Source organism: Notamacropus eugenii, chromosome 3 (genome assembly GCF_028372415.1).
Source record: "Notamacropus eugenii isolate mMacEug1 chromosome 3, mMacEug1.pri_v2, whole genome shotgun sequence".
Lineage (NCBI taxonomy): Eukaryota > Metazoa > Chordata > Mammalia > Diprotodontia > Macropodidae > Notamacropus > Notamacropus eugenii.
This window is the reverse complement of record NC_092874.1, coordinates 428,868,382-428,888,462: the sequence shown is the minus strand read 5'-3', so window position 1 is coordinate 428,888,462 and position 20,081 is coordinate 428,868,382.

Here is a 20,081-nt window from a genome sequence, read left to right as displayed (position 1 = left end):
TGGAGAGTGCAAAAAAAGAATAACAACAGCCAATATTCTTATTGCATCCTAAGGTTTGCTGAGCATTATCTCATTTGGTCCTTACAACAATCCTGAGAAGTAGAGGCTGCTATTGTCCCCATTTTACAGATGGGGAAAGACTCCATGACCTGCCCTGTGGCTATACAGATAGAAAGCATCTGAAGCAGGATTCCAGTCCAATACTGTATCCATGATACTGTTTGGTTCCCCAGTAAGCCCCAGACCTTATCCCCAGCGAGCCGGCAGTCAAGCAGGAGAGATAAATTTGTACACAAATAACTTTAATGAAAGATAGAAGACAAGAGCTATGTGAGAGTTACAAAGCATGGTGGGAGCTCAGAGAACTGCTATGTTAATGGCAGGGGGAGGGTGGAATTAGGGACAGCTTCCAGGAGGGCATAGCATCTCAGGAGGGCATTGGACAGCATTCACAAGGAGAAAGGGGAGAATTGGGGGCATCCAGATTGATAAGAATGAAAGAAGGAACAGGGGTTTTCAGGGGAAGAATATATGGTTTAATCCAATTTTATAAGAGTGGAAGAAAGTAGGAGAAGGCAAGACTTGAGAGGTCAGCCAGGGTGTCAGTGTTGAATGCCAGTGTAAAGGGGACAGATTTGATCCTGTAGACCATTGAGAGCCAAGCAGGGTTGGGGGCCTATAGCCATCCATGTGGTCCTGGTCTATGAGAGGCAAGTGGAATAGTGGAAAGAGGAGAGAATATGGAGTTGAAGAACCATGGTTCACCTCCTGACTCTGCTGCTCACTATCCAGGTGACTTTGAGCAAGCTATTTCAATTCTGCTTTTTTATTATTTTTAATTTTTTGATTGAAAGGGACATCCCTTGAATAACTACTTAAAGAGTAGTTCACAAAATGGGAGTATCTCACTCAAAGTGTGAATCTGAAAAGGCCTTAGCCTAAAAGAACAAGGGTCTCCCACTGCATCCTGGGCCATCTTCAGTTGTCCTGATGAATATCTGACCACTGGACCCAGATGACTCTGGAGGAGAAAGTGAGATGGGTGATCTTACACAGCCCTCCCTCACTCAAATAAAAGTCATCATCTCCCTGATGTCATGAACATAAGAACTTGACCTTTGCTAATTCCTCTACAAAATGGGGTGCCTGTCCATGTTTCCCTCCAGCTCTAAGAAACCCGCAATTCCATAGGAACAAAGAAGGAGCTTGTTAGGGAGGAAAGTATGGGTGGCTCCTGGTGGCCAGAACTGGACCAAACCTCTGTTTCCTGAGGCTGCTTCATGGACCACCACTGGAACAACATCTGGAAGAACTCCTGGCTACACGGGGTCCCAGCCAAGGCTCCCTTCCTGTCTGCTATCTTGCGGTCATATCCCATCCCGGGAGCACTCTGGATGGATATTTGCTCATTCTGCCACTGAATGCTGGTGACAGCTCCTGGTCCAGAAGGACTTCAGAGGAGCACAAGATTGTGCAAGCCCATGATGAAAGGAATTGACTAATACATTCACAACACGTCCATGGACACACTCATAAACATATGTGTATGCAGCTACACACATGCAGCAAATACAAAATCAAACACATTTAGGTGTTAGAACACAGATTGAGAGTTGGAAGGAACCTCAGAGGTCTCCTCATCTAGTCCAAGCACTTTGTTTTTACAGAAGATGACAGAGGTCCAGAGGGGTTAAGTGATTTCCCTAAGGTCACACAGGTGGTTATCACCAAACCTGGATTTGGATCCAACTCCTCTGATTCCTGAGCCAAAGTTTGGTTTTCCTGAGGGGACCCTTCTTCACCCAAGGTCACATACTAGGTCATGACAGGAACAGAAGCCAGGCCCCCTGACCCTGAGTACAGAGTTCTTTCCATACCACATGTGCATAAAAGACTGAGATGTGCACAAAATGTGTGCCCTGCTCCTTAATCAAAAATACACACATGTACACAAATATAGACATCTGTGCCAAAACACACAGGTGCGTACACATATATACACTGGTGGGTATATAGGCACACACACACATACACACATACATGTTCACAGAGAACAATACACACACAAACACACAGAAATGTACCCTCTGGCTGGGGAGTCTCTCACGTGGCAATTCTTAAGGCAGCTGAGTCCCAACTGGAGCCAGAGAGGGCTTGGCCCTGGCCCTATTCCTGGGACTGGGAAATGTCAGGGATCAAGATGGAAAGTTGCCCGTTTAGAAGAGGGGTCTGCTAGAGGGTCTGTCTCCCTTTTTCTTGGAAGTGACTTCAGCATCTGAGATATCTTGGACTGCTGTGTGTCCCGGAGAGAAGGCCACCACCAGCCACAAGGGAGCTCCAGCTGCTCACCAAGCTGTTCAAATTGTGCCAGAGGCAGAAAGAAGACCCAGCCCAAATGGGGCTTGCCATGTATTCACAGTCATTCTTTCTGAAGCACTTATAACATGAAGAAACCAAGGGGAAAACAAAAGAGTCACAAGCTGGCTGTGTGACCTTATCTAAGTAGCTTTCACTCTCTGGGCCTTAGGTTTCTCCTCTTCAAAGAAAAGAGTTTGGATGAGGTGATCTCTAAGGCTACTCTAGTTCTGAAATTTTCATGATTTGATTTTATGTTCTAAGGTCCCTTAGAAGAGACCTTAGAACATGGGACATTACAGCAATAAAGGGTTTTGAAAATATAGAATATTTGAGTTGGAAGGGAACTTAGAACATAGGATATTAGAGCTGGGAAAAGATCCTGTGACTCCTCTACTCTAAAACTTTCTATGGCTCCAGATTACCTCCAAAAAAAAGTCCAAACTCTTTAGCCTAGTGTTCAAAGCCTTCCACAATGTGTTCACAGAAGCTGTGGGTTCAAATTCCCAGCTTACTGGCTCTGTGATCTGGGCAAAGCTCTTCTCTTGTCTGCTTTTCAGTTTCCTTATTTACAACGTAAAGCAGTTGGACTAAATGATTTCCAGGAAGGTTTCCAATTCTAAGTCCTATGACAGGTAGATATTTAAATATCTAGATAGATAGATAGATAGACCGACAAACAGATAGACAGACAGATGGGCAGGTAGATAATAAGTATGCAAAAAGAAAGAAAGATGATAGAAATAGAAAGACATATAGATAATATAGTTGATAGGTTGATTTATAGATAATGGTAAACACGTAAAGGTAGATAGATGATAGAAAACTAGAGATGATAGTGATAGAGAAAGAGAGGTAGAGAGATTACAGAGAAAGAAGTAGGTAGATAGAGAGAGAGAGAGAAAGAGAGAGAGAGGCAGACAGACAGACAGACAGACAGATAGAGAGAGATACATAGATAGATAGATAGATAGATAGATAGATAGATAGATATATAGATAGATAGATAGATAGATAGACAGACAGACACAGATGGAGATAGGGATAGATAGATGGCAGATAGACAGAAGACAGGTAGATAGACAGATAGATAGACAGACAGAAAGATAGATAGACAAGCTGATTGAGAGACAGCAGATAGATAATAAATATTCAAAAAGAAAGAAAGATGATACAAATAGAAAGGCATATAGATAATATAGATGATAGGTTGATTAATAGATAATAGTAAACATGTAAAGATAGATAATAGAAAACTAGAGATGATAGTGAAAGAGAGAAAGAGAGGTAGAGAGATTACAGAGAAAGAAACAGGAAGATAGATAGATATGGATAGGCAGACACAGATAGATGAAGAAAGATAGGAATAGACAGACACAGATGCAGAGAAATAGGAATAGATAGATAGATTGATAGATTAGATATAGACAGATAGGTACATACATGGATGGATGAATGGATGGATGGATGGATGGATGGATGGATGGATGGATGGATAGATATGCAGATGGAAAGAGAAAGAGCTAGAGAGAGATGATAGATGATAGAGTGATAGAGATAGAAGAGAGAGGGGAATTGATTATTAGAGAAAGATAAATAGATCAACAGAGCATTTCATAAGCGCTTACTGTGTGCCAGGCACCCAGATCTCTCCGTGTGGTCTGCTCTCTAGTTAAATATACCAAAGTCCATGGTCATCCTAAAATGATTTCTGAGCCCCTCACCATCCTGGTTACCTCCTCTGGACATGCCTCATTTTCACAATGCCTCTTTAAAAAGTAGTACCTAGTACTGGATGCAAGGTCCCAGAAGAACCCATCTGCCTTGTAGTGAATTGCTTCTACTATACGTGCACCATCTTCCCGTTTAGAATGTGAGTTCATTGAGAACAGATACTTTTTTACTTTGCTATTTTTTATTCCCAATGCTTAGCACAGTGCTTGGCACACAATAAGTACTTAATATGTGCTCTTTCATTCATCAATTCAGAGGGTTAAGAGCTGTTCAGTTACTGTCCTTGAGCCTGAACTGGAAGATATGCGGGCTGTCCTCTGTGCCGTTAGAAGACAGAATAATAAGAATTGGACCAAACTTGATTATTGGAAATATTACAAGAACAACTTGACTGTCCACACAGCAAATCCCAGAATGGGTAACTGAAGGATTCAAACTGGTTTAAACCAGAGGTTCTTAACTGGGGTCCACAGAGCTCCCAAGGAATCTGGGAATAAATTTCAGAGAATCTAGGGACTTAGATTGGAAAAAAAAAAAATACGTGTTTATTTCCACATAACTGGTTTCCTTTGTAATCCTGTGCATTTTATGTTACGTATTTATTTCTGGAAAGGGATCCATGAGCTTCATAGATCCCCTTGGAGTAGTTATGATTACCATTCTCCCTTCCCCATATTTCCATGAGCTGGTGCCCAGGCTCTCTGCATTCATAAGACTAATTAGTACGCAGTCACAATGCACCCTGGGAAAGCCAAACAGACCAGAACTGGCATTCCCCTTCAGAAAAGTTGTTAACCATGGCTAGGACATTCACTGGCCTAAAGGAAGAGGGATGGCCCCAATAAACTCCAGGTCATTTGTCTATCTAAACCATCGTTTATGAACTGGGTTTCTCTCTTGAGGCAGAGTGCTATAGGAACCTTGCCACTTTGACTAGCTGTGTGATTATGGGCACAAATCACTGAGCCTCATCTACTCATCTGCAAAATAAGAACAATCCTTACACTGCCTGACAGTGTTGTTTTGAGAAAAGTGCCTTAGGGACTTTAAAGGGCTTTTAGAAACATTTTTTTCTTATTCCTCTTCTTCAAAGGAATAGAAATTATCGCCTCATCATCACAAGGGGCACAGTTCATAGAACATTGGACTTTGAGTCAGAAAGACCTGTGTTCAAAGCCTGCTTCAGACATTCAAAGGCTATGTGACCTTGGGCAAGTGTCACTTAATCTCTGACTCAGTGTCCTCATCTGTAAAATGAGCATCTGCCTTGCAGAGTTGGCGTGAGGATCAAATGAGATTACATGTAACATACTCTGCAAAACCTTAAAGCGTTAATATAAATGCTCACTATTATGGAGGTGACTGTGGATTCTTAAAGACTGCTAATGGAACATGAGCTCTGGCATGTGCCACCAAGCTGGAAAGGCTGAGAATACCATAGACCCAGGGACAAATAGTGTGTCTGTTATCTGAGAACCAGCCTGGATAAATTTGGAGATGCTCATGAACCGGTTAGCTAAAGCATCATGAATATTTGGCCATAGCATCTCTCAGAGGTCACCTGCTGAGGGGAAGAGGGCACAGAGGGAGAGAAAAAAAGTAGCATTCATGATGACCAAGTCATGGCTCCTTGAAGCATCCAAAGATTGCCGCAATATGAAAGGCACACTATGAGGTGAGATGATCTGGGAATGGGGGTGAAAAGTAGAAGGCACCAGGAAGACCCTTTTACCTAAAGGTTATTTTCCCCAAAGGAGAATCATCAGTAAAAGTAAATGTTTGCTTTCATTCAATTAACATTTATTAGGTACCTATTAAGTGAAAGGCACTGTGCTAGACTTGGAGATGCAAATAAAAAAAAGTTCCCTGCCCTCAGGGAACTTAGAGAATAGGGGAAAGGAAGAAGGAAGACACAGTAACAGTAATGATGGCTAGCGTTTGTATAGCATGTTATGTATACATACATTCCTTCCAGCAACTCTGGGAGGTAGGTGCTGTTCTTATTATCCACATTTCATAGTTTAAAATCGAGACTGAAATAGATTAAGACCCTTGCCCAGGAGCACAGACCAAGCAAGAGCCTGAGGCAGGATTCAAACTCTTGTCTATTGTGACTCCATTTCCGAAGCTCTAGCCACCACATCTCTTAGCTTCCTTATATACACAGGTAAATCAATATGAAGTAGACATGAAAGAATGTCATACAAAGCAATTTGAAAGGTTCTCCTTAATCCTAATAATTTGCCCTGATCTTTTCCATCAATAAGAATTGACACGTCTAACGACAGAAGGAGCCCTGAGCTAAACAATAGAAGACCTTGGTCCTTGTTCCCAATCTGCTATGAGTTCTTTGTTGTGTGGATCAAGTAGAATTATAGCTGTGAAGGACTTAGCACAGTGCCTGGCATATGGTAAGTGTTTAATAAATCTTTCCTTCCTTCTTCCCTTCCCTTCCCTTTTCCTTTTCCTTTTCCTCTCCTTTCCTTTCTTTTCCTTCCTTCTTTCACTTCCTCCCTTCTCTTCCTTCCCCCCCCCCTTCTTTTCTTTCTTCCCTTCCTTCTTTCCTTCCTTCCTTTGGGGTTATGGACAGGTAACTTCCCTTCTGAGGTCCAAGTTTCATCTTCTGTATTGTGTGGGGGTTAGACTAGGTGGTCCCTGCAGTCCTTTCCATCTTTCTATCTCTGATCCTTTGGTATAATGAGTCTGTGATCTCTAAGGTCTTATTCTACCTCTAATGTAGCATATTTCCACTTCTACATCAACTAACCTTTGAGAGATTTTTATGCTTCCTTCCTGCCATCTAGTGGTTAAAACAGACTTCTCTGCCATCTTCAGGGATTGGCCTTTGATGTATTTTAAAATCTTAGCATTCTAAGAGTTGAAAATTCTAAGAATTGAGAGGGTCCTTAGCACAGAGAGTGCTAGAACTGGAAGGAATCCTAGGACATAGAATGTCAAAGCTAGACAGGATTTTAGAACACGACAAAGTACCTCAGAAGGGACCTCAGAAGACAGAATGTTAGAACTGGGGGGTGGGGGTTGGAGTCAGAGCACAGAAATGTCAGAGCTGGACCTTAGGAACCATCTAATCCAGCTCCCTCATTTTACAATGAGAGAAACTGAGGCTCTAAGGAACAAAAAGATCTGTCCATGGCCGCACAAAGAGTTGGTGATGGTTTGGGGTTATATCCCATATTTCCTGAGTTCAATGCTTCTCCTACTCCATATTTAACAAAGCATCCAGTGGTTCCTAGAACATCTTAGGCAGACAAAACATTTTTTACCTCATGGACCATTGCTCAAGAAAAGAAGAGAAGCTGAGATTGAGTTGGCTGTGATTTCCAAAGGAAACTGTTTTAGAAAGTTTTCTTTCTATGTTTTGCATGATTCCACATACATCACCTAAAACAAAAGTGCTTACCATCTAAGGATGAGAGGAGCTGGGAGAAGGAGGGAGAAAATTTGGAACTCAAAAAAAATAGTTTTTTAAATGGATGTGGAAAGTTTACTTTCCTGACTCCTGGGATCGTGGGTTTGGCCAATAGAGAAAGCTCACCCATTCTTACCCACAGGCAGAGTAAATGGTCATTTCTGTGGCGTGATATAAGATTCCTCTCTCTTGTTATTGGGCCTAAAATTCCCACAATTCCTTCGATCTCTGAACATTTCTGTCCCCTGGGTGTATGCAAATATGCCACAGGGGAAGGAACAAATCCATTATAATTATTAACTTTCAATACCGTAACGAGGGTTATGAACGCAAGCTTTGATGGCTCGATTCTTTCACTATCTCTGTATTTTGATTACTCAACTATAAAATGTGGACAACATGTGCTCATAGGAAAACTACAGGAATCTCACTCCTGGGTCTAGGAGTAAGGACACCTGGGGTCTAATCCTGGTTCTTCCATTAACTTAGATTGTGCCTTGTGCCAGGGACTTTATTTCTCTGGGAATGGTTTCCATATCTGTAAAATGTGTGGGTGATACAGTGTTGGTCTCTGAGCTTCAAATCCTGCCCCAGGCACTTATTAGCTGTGATCCCTCTCCCTAGTCGTGTCATTTTATCCTGCTCTCAGGCTCAGTTTCCTCATCTGTGAAAAGGGGATAATACTACGAAATAACTCCCAGCGTTGTGGGCATTAGGTAAGAAAATATCTAAGGCACTTCACAAACAGGAAAGCACCGAATAAATGCCAGTGATTGGTATTATTATTAATATCTGGAAGCTCCTTTCAGTTTCAAGATGCTCTGGTGATCTGACGCCCATCTCAGAGTGAGACCTGTAAGGACAGATCACAGCTAAGCTGCCTGGGTGACGGGGAGCTGAGCGAGAAGGGGAGGACAGCCAAGGACACAAGACTGGGGAGAGGAAGGTAGGGGGTCAGAGATTAGTTGAACAGCTCCCTGGTTTCTCCCAAGGTCAGCCCTGAGGTCAAGTCTTGTGTTGACAGATGGACAACCCAGAAAAGAGAGAACTAACTGATTTCCCAGGATGCAAATAGAACATGTGACTCTACATATATCATTATGTGGTCTAGGTTTTGTTTTTGTTTGAAGATTCCGGTTCCAGAGTCCGATCTGCTGCTAGCTAATTGTGCAAACTGGGGGAAGTCCCTCTGTCTCTGCTGGCCTCGATTTCCTTTAATCAAATGAGGAAGTTAGACTAAATGATCCCTAAGGTCCTTTTTAGGATTTTATACCTCTGTGTCATGTTCTGACACCTTTTCACATGCTAAATCCCATGTTTCAAGGAGTCGTCCAGCTGTAGTATTCTGTGGGCCACCAAAGAGCTCTAAAATTCTGTGTTCTAAGGTTCCTGTATGCTCTGACCTGGAGTGACCATCACAGAGGGCCAGATCTACCTCTGCATTGATCTGTTGTTCTGGGGCCATTCTTCAACTGGGAGAAAACTGATGAGGAGGCCCTGGTTTGAGAGCACAGTGAGGACTTAAATCCTCAGCATCAGGTGATGTCCTGGCTCCAGTCCCTGAGAGAAAGTCTGCAAGAGGCCAGGCAAGGGAACAAATATGCCAGCCCCTTGGCAAAACTGCTGCCTCAGGGGAATGAGGCTGCTGGTCCCCCTCCTCTCCTCGAATTCTCTCTTTGCGCTTATGGCAACACACAAGGGCTGGCACTTCAGGGGGCACCTTCAACTCCATCGGAGTGCTCTCCTGCCTAACAAGTAAGGCTGAGTGATTAAAGAAGGACTTCGAAGGAGGGAAGGGGAAAGGAGATTAGGAAGGGGGGAGGGTTCAGGAAGTAAGGAAATAAAGACACCAAAAATAAACACAAAAAGAAAGAAGCTCTGAGATTCATTCACCTCATCCAACTGAATTTCCCCCTTGGCACTGTCTCCTGTGCCAGTCAGAAAACACCAGGAGCCACAGCAGCAGGCAGAGTAGGCGACTACCTATAAACTGCACTGTGAATAGACTTGGGTATTTCTGCCCCTAGTCATCCTAAAACCTCGCTGTTTGTCTCCTGGCCTGGTATTTTACCATCAGAGCCTTATTCCTTCTGGTGAATAAGCTGTTTGTTTTTTTAAGTGTAAATAGAGGAGTAACATTGTGCCCGAGGCTGTGGGGCCTTCATGCCAGAGTCCAATGTCCTTCAGTAGAAAGGTCGATTTGAGTCGTGGCTCTGACACTTTTGAGTTGTGTAACTCAGGATTAGCTACCTAATCTATCTGGGCCTCAACTTCCTCAACTGTAAAACCAGAATAAATAATCATAAACACCTCGCAAGACAACTGAAAACATTTTATAAACCGCAGTGCTCTTAGTTGTAGCATTGTTTAGATCCCAGTATAATCCAAATGTCTTCTTGTGGGACCAGAGTGGCCCTGAAGTCTCCAAGGCCTGTGAAGTGTTGAAAAGCCTTTTAATTTGGCATCCCAGCAACAGACAGTATGGCGGTGGTCCCAGCGCCAGCCTAATTAGAATGGAAGAGGGAGAAGTAAGAGACCAGAGAGATGCAGAAAGTGGGTGTTGGGAGGCTGCTGAAGATTTCGTTCATGGACATCACAATTTGGCGAGGGCCAGCCCTGCTGGAAGAGATCTCTTTTATCCCCATTCCTGTAGAGTCTTCTGGCTAGCTGAGGTGGCTAGGTGGTACAATGGTTCATAACATGAGCCTATAGTCAAGAAGACCTGAGTTCAAATTTTTCTTCAGACACTTACAAGCCTTGTGACCTTAGACAAGTCACTTTACTCCTGCTTCCTCATCTGTAAAATGGGGATAATAAAAGTATCTATTTCCCTGTATTATTGAGAAAATAAAGTGAGATATTTGTAAAGAGCTTTGCAAACTTTAAAGCAGTTTATAAATGCTAGCTATCATCGAGGTAGGCAAGGTAAAAATTATTACTCCTGTTTAACAGATGAGGAAACAGAGTTCCAGAAGGGTGATTGACTTCCCCTAGAGCATGCAGACAGTTAGTCAGTAGTAGGGCTAAGATTAGAACCCAGTGCCCCTGAGTCCTGGGTGAGTTCCTCTCTCTGGGTCTCACTTTCATCATGTTGGGTTAGGTGGTCTTTAAGTCTCCTCCCAGCTCTTTCTATGATCCTACAACGTAAACAGAAGGAGCTTCTCCTTCAGGCCTATGGGCCACTGTTGGCAGCAGATAAGGGCCCTGAGTTTCCCAAGGATCACTGGGTCTGTTGGCAAATCAGTAACTCTAGCCTTTTGCAAAATGATTACTTGGCCTAATGATGGCCCTTACTTACTGAGCTGCCACTGGGCCCAGGTCATTGGCCATCATTTCAGAGTCCAGAACAGGAGTGAGGAGATCTGTCCACAATAAGCAAGGGGAGAAGTGAGGTCTTAGATTTGACTTTCCCTGAATTTTCAGCACCTGCTATAGGGAATATATATGCTCTATATTATCCTTGATATGAAGCAGGAGACTGGGGTGCACCCTCTCACTAAGAAGATTCACATAGACTGGGTTCAGAGATGAGAGAGGTTGCCTCTAAAGAGTGTTATCTTTGATTCATTATGCCCCCACCACAGAGTAGAACTCTAGGGACTATCTCTTAAATAAAGATTTAACTCAAGTCTAGGGTTTGCCCAAAAGTGCTTAACATGGTCTCTAAGTAAGTTCCTCCTTGTACAAAGTAGATCAGATGTAGGACAGCTATTTATTTCCTCCACTTCAGAAGAAATACTTAAAAACACCAAAGACCCTAAGTGTGCATTGACAAATATTTTCTATATGATACAGTAATCCCTTATTCCTAGAGTACTCTCCTTTTCTAATTCCCATGATATTCTCTGGCCAAGTCAACAAGGGAAAGTATACTTGGGGGAGGTCCTTGTACTGGCAGACTCTAAGAGAAAGCTGTGGGGTACTAAGTGGAGAAGTCCCTGGATTGGAGGTCAGGAGACCCATAACTCTCTGTGTGACACTGGTAAGACCAGAAGAAAGATAAGTCATGTACATAACTATGATACAAGGAAACAGGTCATACGTGCCACATTAAGGTCACATGGTTTGTTGGAAAGAAAAATGGACCTGAGTTTGAATTCTAGCTCTGTTATAATATCTATGCAGCCTTAGTAATGGAAAACTGCTTATATACCACTTTCCATTTTTAAATATACATCATATTTTAGTTTTCTTAAAACCTTGTGACGCAGGTACTTCAAATACGAGGTGTCCCAAAAGCCTTAGTACAATTTTAAGCTTTAGTAAGCTCAATCCTCTATGGAAGTTTCAGTAAGAATGAAAGTTCACTTGGGTTTTTGTATAATTACCAGCATCTTACAGATGAGGAAACTGAGGTTCAGAGAAGTTGTGATTCACCCATGGTCATATAGCTGGTAAATGTGAGAGAGAGGATACAGATTCAGCTCTTCTTGACTCGGAGTCTAATACTATATTGACCGTCTTGCTGTTTCTATGGACCTCAGTTTCCTCATCTGTAAAATAAGGATGATAATGCCATTGTCATGAGAATCAAATAATGCTTTGTAAACTATGGGATATTTATTTTGCAAAGTGCATCTTACATATTAACTCATTTTAGCCTTCCCAGCACTGCATGAAGGTGTCCCAAGAGGCTTAGGACAGTGTACAAGATTATTAGCATTATTATGCAAATTCTTTATTTTCTTAATTTATTTATTTAACTTTTAACATTCATTTTAACAAAATTTTGGGTTCCAAATTTTCTCCCCTTTTCTCCCCTCCCCCCCCAAACACCAAGCATTCTAATTGCCCCTATGACCAATCTGCTCTCTCTTCTATCATCCCTCTCTGCCCTTGTCTCCATCTTCTCTTTTGTCCTGTAGGGCCAAATAACTTTTTATACCCCTTTACCTGTATTTCTTATTTCCTAGTGGCAAGAACATTACTCGACAGTTGTTCCTAACACTTTGAGTTCCAACTTCTTTACCTCCCTCCCTCTCCACCCCTTCCCTTTGGAGGGCAAGCAATTCAATATAGGCCAAATCTGTATAGTTTAGCAAATGACTTCCATAATAGTTGTGTTGTATAAGACTAACTATATTTCCCTCCATCCTATCCTGTCCCCCATTACTTCTATTCTCTTTTGATCCTGTCCCTCCCCATGAGTGTCGACCTCAAATTGCGCTCTCCTCCCCATGCCCTCCCTTCCATCATCCCCCCCACCCTGCTTATCCCCTTATCCCCCACTTTCCTGTATTGTAAGATAGGTTTTCATACCAAAATGAGTATGCATTTTATTCCTTCCTTTAGTGGAATGTGATGAGAGTAAGCTTCATGTTTTTCTCTCACCTCCCCTCTTTATCCCTCCACTAATAAGTCTTTTGCTTGCCTCTTTTATAAGAGATAATTTGCCCCATTCCATTTCTCCCTTTCTCCTCCAAATATATTCCTCTCTCACTGCTTGATTTCATTTTTTTAAGATATGAGCCCATTCTCTTCAATTCACTCTGTGCACTCTGTCTCTATGTGTGTGTGCGTGTGTGCATGTGTGTGTGTGTGTAATCCCACCCACTACCCAGATACTGAAAAGTTTCAAGAGTTACAAATATTGTCTTTCCATGTAGGAATGTAAACAGTTCAACTTTAGTAAGTCCCTTATGATTTCTCTTTGCTGTTCACCTTTTCATGCTTCTCTTCATTCTTGTGTTTGAAAGTCAAATTTTCTTTTCAGCTCTGGTCTTTTCATCAAGAATGCTTGAAAGTCCTCTATTTCATTGAAAGACCAATTTTTCTCCTGAAGGATTATACTCAGTTTTGCTGGGTAGGTGATTCTTGGTTTTAGTCCTAGTTCCTTTGACTTCTGGAATATCCTATTCCATGCCCTTCGATCCCTTAATGTAGAAGCTGCTAGATCTTGTGTTATCCTGATTGTATTTCCACAATACTTGAATTGTTTCTTTCTAGCTGCTTGCAATATTTTCTCCTTGACCTGGGAACTCTGGAATTTGGCCACAATGTTCCTAGGAGTTTCTCTTTGGGGATCTCTTTTAGGTGGTGTTCTGTGGATTCCTTTAATATTTATTTTGCCCTCTGGTTCTAGAATCTCAGGGCAGTTTTCCTTGATAATTTCATGCAAGATGATGTCTAGGCTCTTTTTTTGATCATGGCTTTCAGGTAGTCCCATAATTTTTAAATTGTCTCTCCTGGATCTATTTTCCAGGTCAGTTGTTTTTCCAATGAGATATTTCACATTATCTTCTATTTTTCCATTCTTTTGGTTTTGTTTTGTGATTTCTTGGTTTCTCGTAAAGTCATTAGCCTCCATCTGTTCCATTCTAATTTTGAAAGAACTATTTTCTTCAGTGAGCTTTTGAATCTCCTTTTCCATTTGGCTAATTCTGCTTTTGAAAGCATTCTTCTCCTCATTGGCTTTTTGAGCCTCTTTTGCCAATTGAGTTAGCCTATTTTTCAAGGTGTTATTTTCTTCAGCATTTTTTTGGGTCTCCTTTAGCAGGGTGCTGACCTGCTTTTCATGCTTTGACTTCATGTCTCTCATTTCTCTTCCCAGCTTTTCCTCCACCTCTCTAACTTGATTTTCAAAATCCTTTTTGAGCTCTTCCATGGCCTGAGCCCATTGAGTGGGCTGGGATATAGAAGCCTTGACTTCTGTGTCTTTGCCTGATGGTAAGCATTGCTCTTCCTCATCAGAAACGAAGGGAGGAAATGCCTGTTCACCAAGAAAGTAACCTTCTATGGTCTTAATTTTTTTCCCCTTTTCTTGGCATTTTCCCAGCCCAGTGACTTGACTTCTGAGCTTCCTGTTCACACCCATCTCACCTCCAGATCCACCCAGCCAGCACTTGGGGTCTGAGATTCAAATGCTGCTTCCCAGCCTCAGGGCTTTTGGCAGGGGCAGGGCTGCTATTCAGTGTGAGATTAAGTTCAGGTGCTCAGGTGGGGGCAGGGCCGCCTCTCGGGCTCAGTTCCCTCAGGGGGTTTATGCAGAGACCTTCAACAATGAATCCAGGCTCCTGCCTGCTTGGGGAGTCCTGGTCTGCTTCCACCTCCGCTGCTGCCTCCTGAGGGGGCCTGAGTTATGAGGGCACCCCACTCCCCTCTCGACCCACCAAAGAGACCCTCTCACTGACCCCCATCACCTGTGGGTGGAGGGACCCACGTGGCCCCTGGAGATCCCGTCCTTGAAGCCCACTCGGATCGGCTCCTCTTGGTGCCACAGCTGCGGCAGGGCTGTGCTTGGATCCCAGTCCATGGCGCCCAGTCCATGGCGCAAAGGACCTTTTGCGAGAGGTTTGCAGGTCCCTCTGGAACAGAAATCTCCTTTGCTCCAATGTTCTGTGGCCTCTGGTGCTGCAGAATTCGCAGTGAGTTGCTATTTACAGATGTTCTATGGGCTATGGGTTCGGAGCTATGTGTATGTGCGCCTTTCTACTCCGCCATCTTGGCTCCACCCCCCTATTATGCAAATTCTTCTGGCTAACGTGAGGGACTCCTCCTGCCATAACCCTTAGTTCAGGTGGTTCATTCTAAAATTACCAGATTTTGCCTATCCCATGTTAATGGTGACAATGATGAATCTGTGACTAGGAGGACTGGAGTTAGCAGTCACATTTCTTCTCTATTTCCCTCCCAGCAGAAATATCCCTAAGAGCAGATGAAACTCCCCACTTTCTTTCCTTCTCACTTGAGCTCATTTCTCACCAATTATTTCATGTTCTGTCTCTCCCTGCATCTATTCTGTCCCCCAGCTCTCAATACTGGCCAAGCCCAGTTTCATTGCCTTCTCCAACCCTTTCAGTCCGATTGGTCTTCAGGGAGTGACTGATATTAGCTCCCCTAGTTCCATATTCTGATACCACATAGTCGTCTTAATGAATTTGTCTTTCCCCTCTTTTCCCTGTGCCAGAATCTCTGAGCTTCCTTTTTTTTTCCTTTGCCCTGAACTCATCCCCTCTTGTCAGCTATTTCAAACATCCCCACCAAGAGACTCCCAGTTAACTCAGCCCACTGCCCATCCCAGAATTATGAACTATTTAGTTAAGAGAAATATTTTAGAGACCATCCCCTACTTTATAGACAAGGAAACCAAGAACTAATTTGTTCAAGGTCATACAAAAAGCATCAGACCAAGCAGGATTCAAACTCAAGTTCCTTGGTGCCAGATCCAATACTTTTTCCAATATGCCATGCTGTCTATGCATATTTCTTGTAACTATAGCAATCTCTTTGAACCTCATAATAGTACTATGAAATTCCCAGTGGGAAAGAGTCACAGACCACGCTGTTCCCCTACTCAACAAATTTTAGGGGCTCCCTATTACCTCTAGGACCAAATATAAGTTACTCTATTTAACTTTTATAGTCCTTCACAAGCTCATCTTAACCCACCTTTCCAGTCCTGATGGGTCACACCAAGCTGAAAAGACTTCAGACCTTTCAATGAGGTGGGTGCACATTACAAAAGGTACATCACTACTGAGAACAACAGGTCCTGATTTTGTTTTTACCATGATGGTAGATGGTTGTAGGGAACAGGTAAAAGATGTAATTATTATTTTTTGTTTGTTTTGACTTAACTGTTTTTCTTTGTTACTAAGGAGAGTTCAGCTCCAGCAGGTTTGGGAGCATGGGCAGCATTTCATTCAGAAGCTATTATGACATAAAAATGAAAAACATCAATATTTGCTTCAAAATGAGGGAGTTGGAACAGTCCCTCAAGTGCCGTCCAGCTCTAAATGCTATGTTCCTGTCATGACAAGAGAGACAACTAAGTGTTGCCATGGTCCTGGTGCTGAGAAGACCTGAGTTCAAATCCAGCCTCAGACATTTACCAGCTGTGCCACCCTGGGAAAGTCAATTAACTGCTGTTTAACTCATTTCCCCCCTCTGTCAAATGGAAATAATAATAATGTCACCTACATCCCAAGGTTGTTGTAAGCATCAGTTAGATAACATTGGGTGTATTAGAGGCAACCCTGCTGAACTCTCTCAACATTCCTCCCAAACAACTTTAAAATAATGCCTCAAATAAAATTTTAGAATGGCAGAGCCAACAAAAAGTCAGGGTAAGACATTTTTTTAGCCTAAGAAAATTTAAGAGGTTGGCAGGTAAAGGTCTAGAGAGAGCCCACAGAGAGGGACAGCAGCCTCAGAAGCAGGAACAGCTTTGGGAGCTCTCAGCCCAGACACAGTAAGAGAGTTGGACAACTGGTCCAAAAGAAATGACAGGAAACCTTTTCCTATTGTTGGGTATACCTGGCATTAATGAGCAACTCTATATGCAGTTCTGGGTCTCTGTTCCAGGGCAAAGAAGAGTGCTAACGCTTGTATCTGTTGCCCATGCAGGTTACATCTATGTTTATAAAGGTTTATCTAAACACAGCTCAAAGAAAAGTATAAATAGATATCTCTGGAATCTCTCCTATCTCTTTCCATGGAAGACTTTGATTATTGCCTGGAAATTGGGGCAATAAGGCCCACTCTACTCTCTGAGTGGACTTGGATTACATTTATCTGCCTCCTTAAGTAGTGTTAGTCTAGGGGAAAAGGGTAGCCAGTTGGTGCAGTGGATAGAGCACTGGTCTTGGAATCAGGAATCATCTTCCTGACACTTACTAGCTGTGTGACCTTAGGCAAGTCACTTAACCCTGTTTGCCTTAGTTTCCTCAACTATAAAATGAGTCGGAGAAGGAAATGGCAAAATGCTCCAGTGTCTTTGCCAAGAAAACCCCAAATGGGGATACAAAGAATCAGACATGACTGAAAAATGACTTTAAAACAACTAATTATGTTGTGATAAAAACATTTTGCAGCAAAAATCCCAAACCCCTCCAAAGTACACAGTTAAGGAAAAATACCAAATTGATGAAAGCATATCACCTTCTATTTGTTTAGTTTATTGATTATCAACAAGGAATGGATATGTCCTTCAACTCTGAGATTATAAGACTAACACTGACTGATGTATTTGACTAATGTTTCTTTCCTTTCAGGGACAACTTTATTTACACTAGGGTAATCATTGTGAATATTGACCTTTTGACTCTGCTTTCTTTACCCTATATTATTTCCTGGGTCTTTCTAAGTTTCGTTGACTTCTCTATATCCTTCGTGTTCTATCATAGCACGTGGCATCATCATCATGGCACAGTAATATTCCATTACACTCATACACCATAGCTTGTTCATTCATTCCCTAAACATTGAGCACACTTTGTTTTCAGTTTTTCAATCATCCAAAATGATGCTGTGGAGAATATTTTTGTACATATGGTACAATTTATTTTAAAGAAAATAATCATATTTCCAATCACCATTCCCCTGTGTTATCTGTCCCAATAGAATATAAGCTCACTGAGGACAGGGATTGTCTTTGTTTTTGTATGTATATACCCAATGATTAGAATAGTGCATGGCATATGCTAAGCAATTAATGATAAATTCTTTCGTTCAAGTAAAAACAGAATAGAATTATAAATGTGGATCTGGAAAGGCACTCACAGACTATCTAATTCAACCTCATTATTTTACAGAAGAGAAAACCAAAGACATTAAGTTATTTGTTCAAGAGCTAGTAAACATCAGAAGGGAAATTTGAACTCAGGTCCTTTGACTGTAGAGCACATGTCCTTTACACTGTGCCCTAGTACACATGAGAAGCTAGTACAATATAGTGAACCAGGCTGTGAAAGAGAGAAGAGGGTAGGTGATGGTGATTCCTCAGGTGAGCCTCAGAGAGCTCATTTAAAGACAAGACTGATACCTGAGGTCAACCATACAATAGATGTCCAAAGTCAATGAGGGTTAAGGGATAGAAAATAATAAGTAGAGACTTGATCAAAGAATTTCTTGACCTGCTTGATGACCCTACAGAGAGGTCAGGATCCATTGACTCCCCTATGAAGAGTGTGGACCAGTGGTTTGTTAAGTTTTCCCTGTAAGCACTTGCACCTCAGAAGTCAACAAACACTTCAAATGAGGTTTGATTTCTGTTTTGTTGACCTGTAGATTCAAGAAAGTGATGGAGAAAATGCTAACAATGAAAATAAACTTCAAAGTAGTTGTTTAACGTTGGCCACCACATTCCTTGTATGGACACAGAGAAGTAAGACCAGGCAAACAATTTAGTGTCAACAATTTAGTATCTGTGCCCTGCCATAGCCCTGGTGAGCCAGTTCATAGTCTTCCCTCCTTCTTCCCATCCTTACACAGGGAAAGGCAATAATAATTTTAAAAGTCCCAAACAATGAGCTTCAAGATGCAACCTGGTCCGATGGAAGGAGTGGTGAATTTAAAGCCAGAAAAGAGGAGTTCAAATACTGTCACACCTTTGTGTCCTTGTGTAAATCACAACACTGTTCAGAGACTGTTTCCTCATCTGTAAAATGGGTGGGTTGGATGAGATGATCTCTGTGTCCTTCCTCTAGGATCAGGGGGGTCCCTGGTCTCCACTCACACCCACACCCACACTTAGAAGGTAAATGCTGTGGGACCTGGTTTGAAGGTACCATTAAGGCCCAGAATAGTTATTGAAGGATGTGAGATGAGCTCATTGTGCTTTTAATGTCCTTTGAAGTAGATCAGAGAGGAACCATGGGCCCCCAAAGCTAAAACGAAAGCAATGGCTCTGATTAAAACTTAGTACAGGTCATCCACCCCAGCTCCTACCTTTGATTTCATAAGGGCCATGGATGCAGGGAAGGTGATCTTTGCTCAGCACCTCATTATTGATTCTCAACTGAGGCAGCTGAGTCATCCTTACAAAACAAGTCAGCTTTCCTCCCTGAGCTGGGATGCCCTCTGTTGGGTATACCAGCTGATCCAGCAGGATCTTTCACCTTCAGACCAAGTGTGAAATGAGATGCAGAGCTCTGCTCCGTCCATCAGTCTCTGCCTCTTCATCTTTATCACCTCCTTCCCAAAGTCCAAGGATCATTACAGATACTAGCACTCAAAAAAATCTTAGAGATCCTCTTGTCCAACATTCTTATTTTACAGATGAGGAAACTGAGGTCCAGAGAAGGGAAGGTCACAGAAGCAGCAGATTCAAAGCCACTTCTAAGATTCCAAAGTCAAGTGCTAAGCTAGACATTACATTAGGATGTACCTGAAAATTCTGAAGATCCTTCCCAGGGACATCCTTGGGATAGCTCCAGGATGGGAGTTACTGTAGATATGGTCACATAGTAGATGCTTAGAAAATGTATATTCCCTTCCCTTCTCTACCCTACATAGGGAAATGTAATCAAAGTCCCAAGCAGAGGATCACCTTCAAGAAATAGGTTGGTAAAGACAATGTCCTAATATGGGGAATTATAGGATTTAGAGCAGGAAAGGACTCTACAGATTTATTTGTTCATTCAAAATTTGTCAAGCAACCACTACGTGACAGGCACTGTGCCTGGCAATAGGAATACAAGGACGAAAACAAAACAGTACCTGTCCTCCAGGAGCTTCTATTCTATTGCATCATAGAGGTTATCTAGTCCAATCTCCTTAAAATACAGGTAAGGAAACTGAGGTCCAAAGAAAAAGTGACTTGAATCAAAGGGGTCACAGAGAT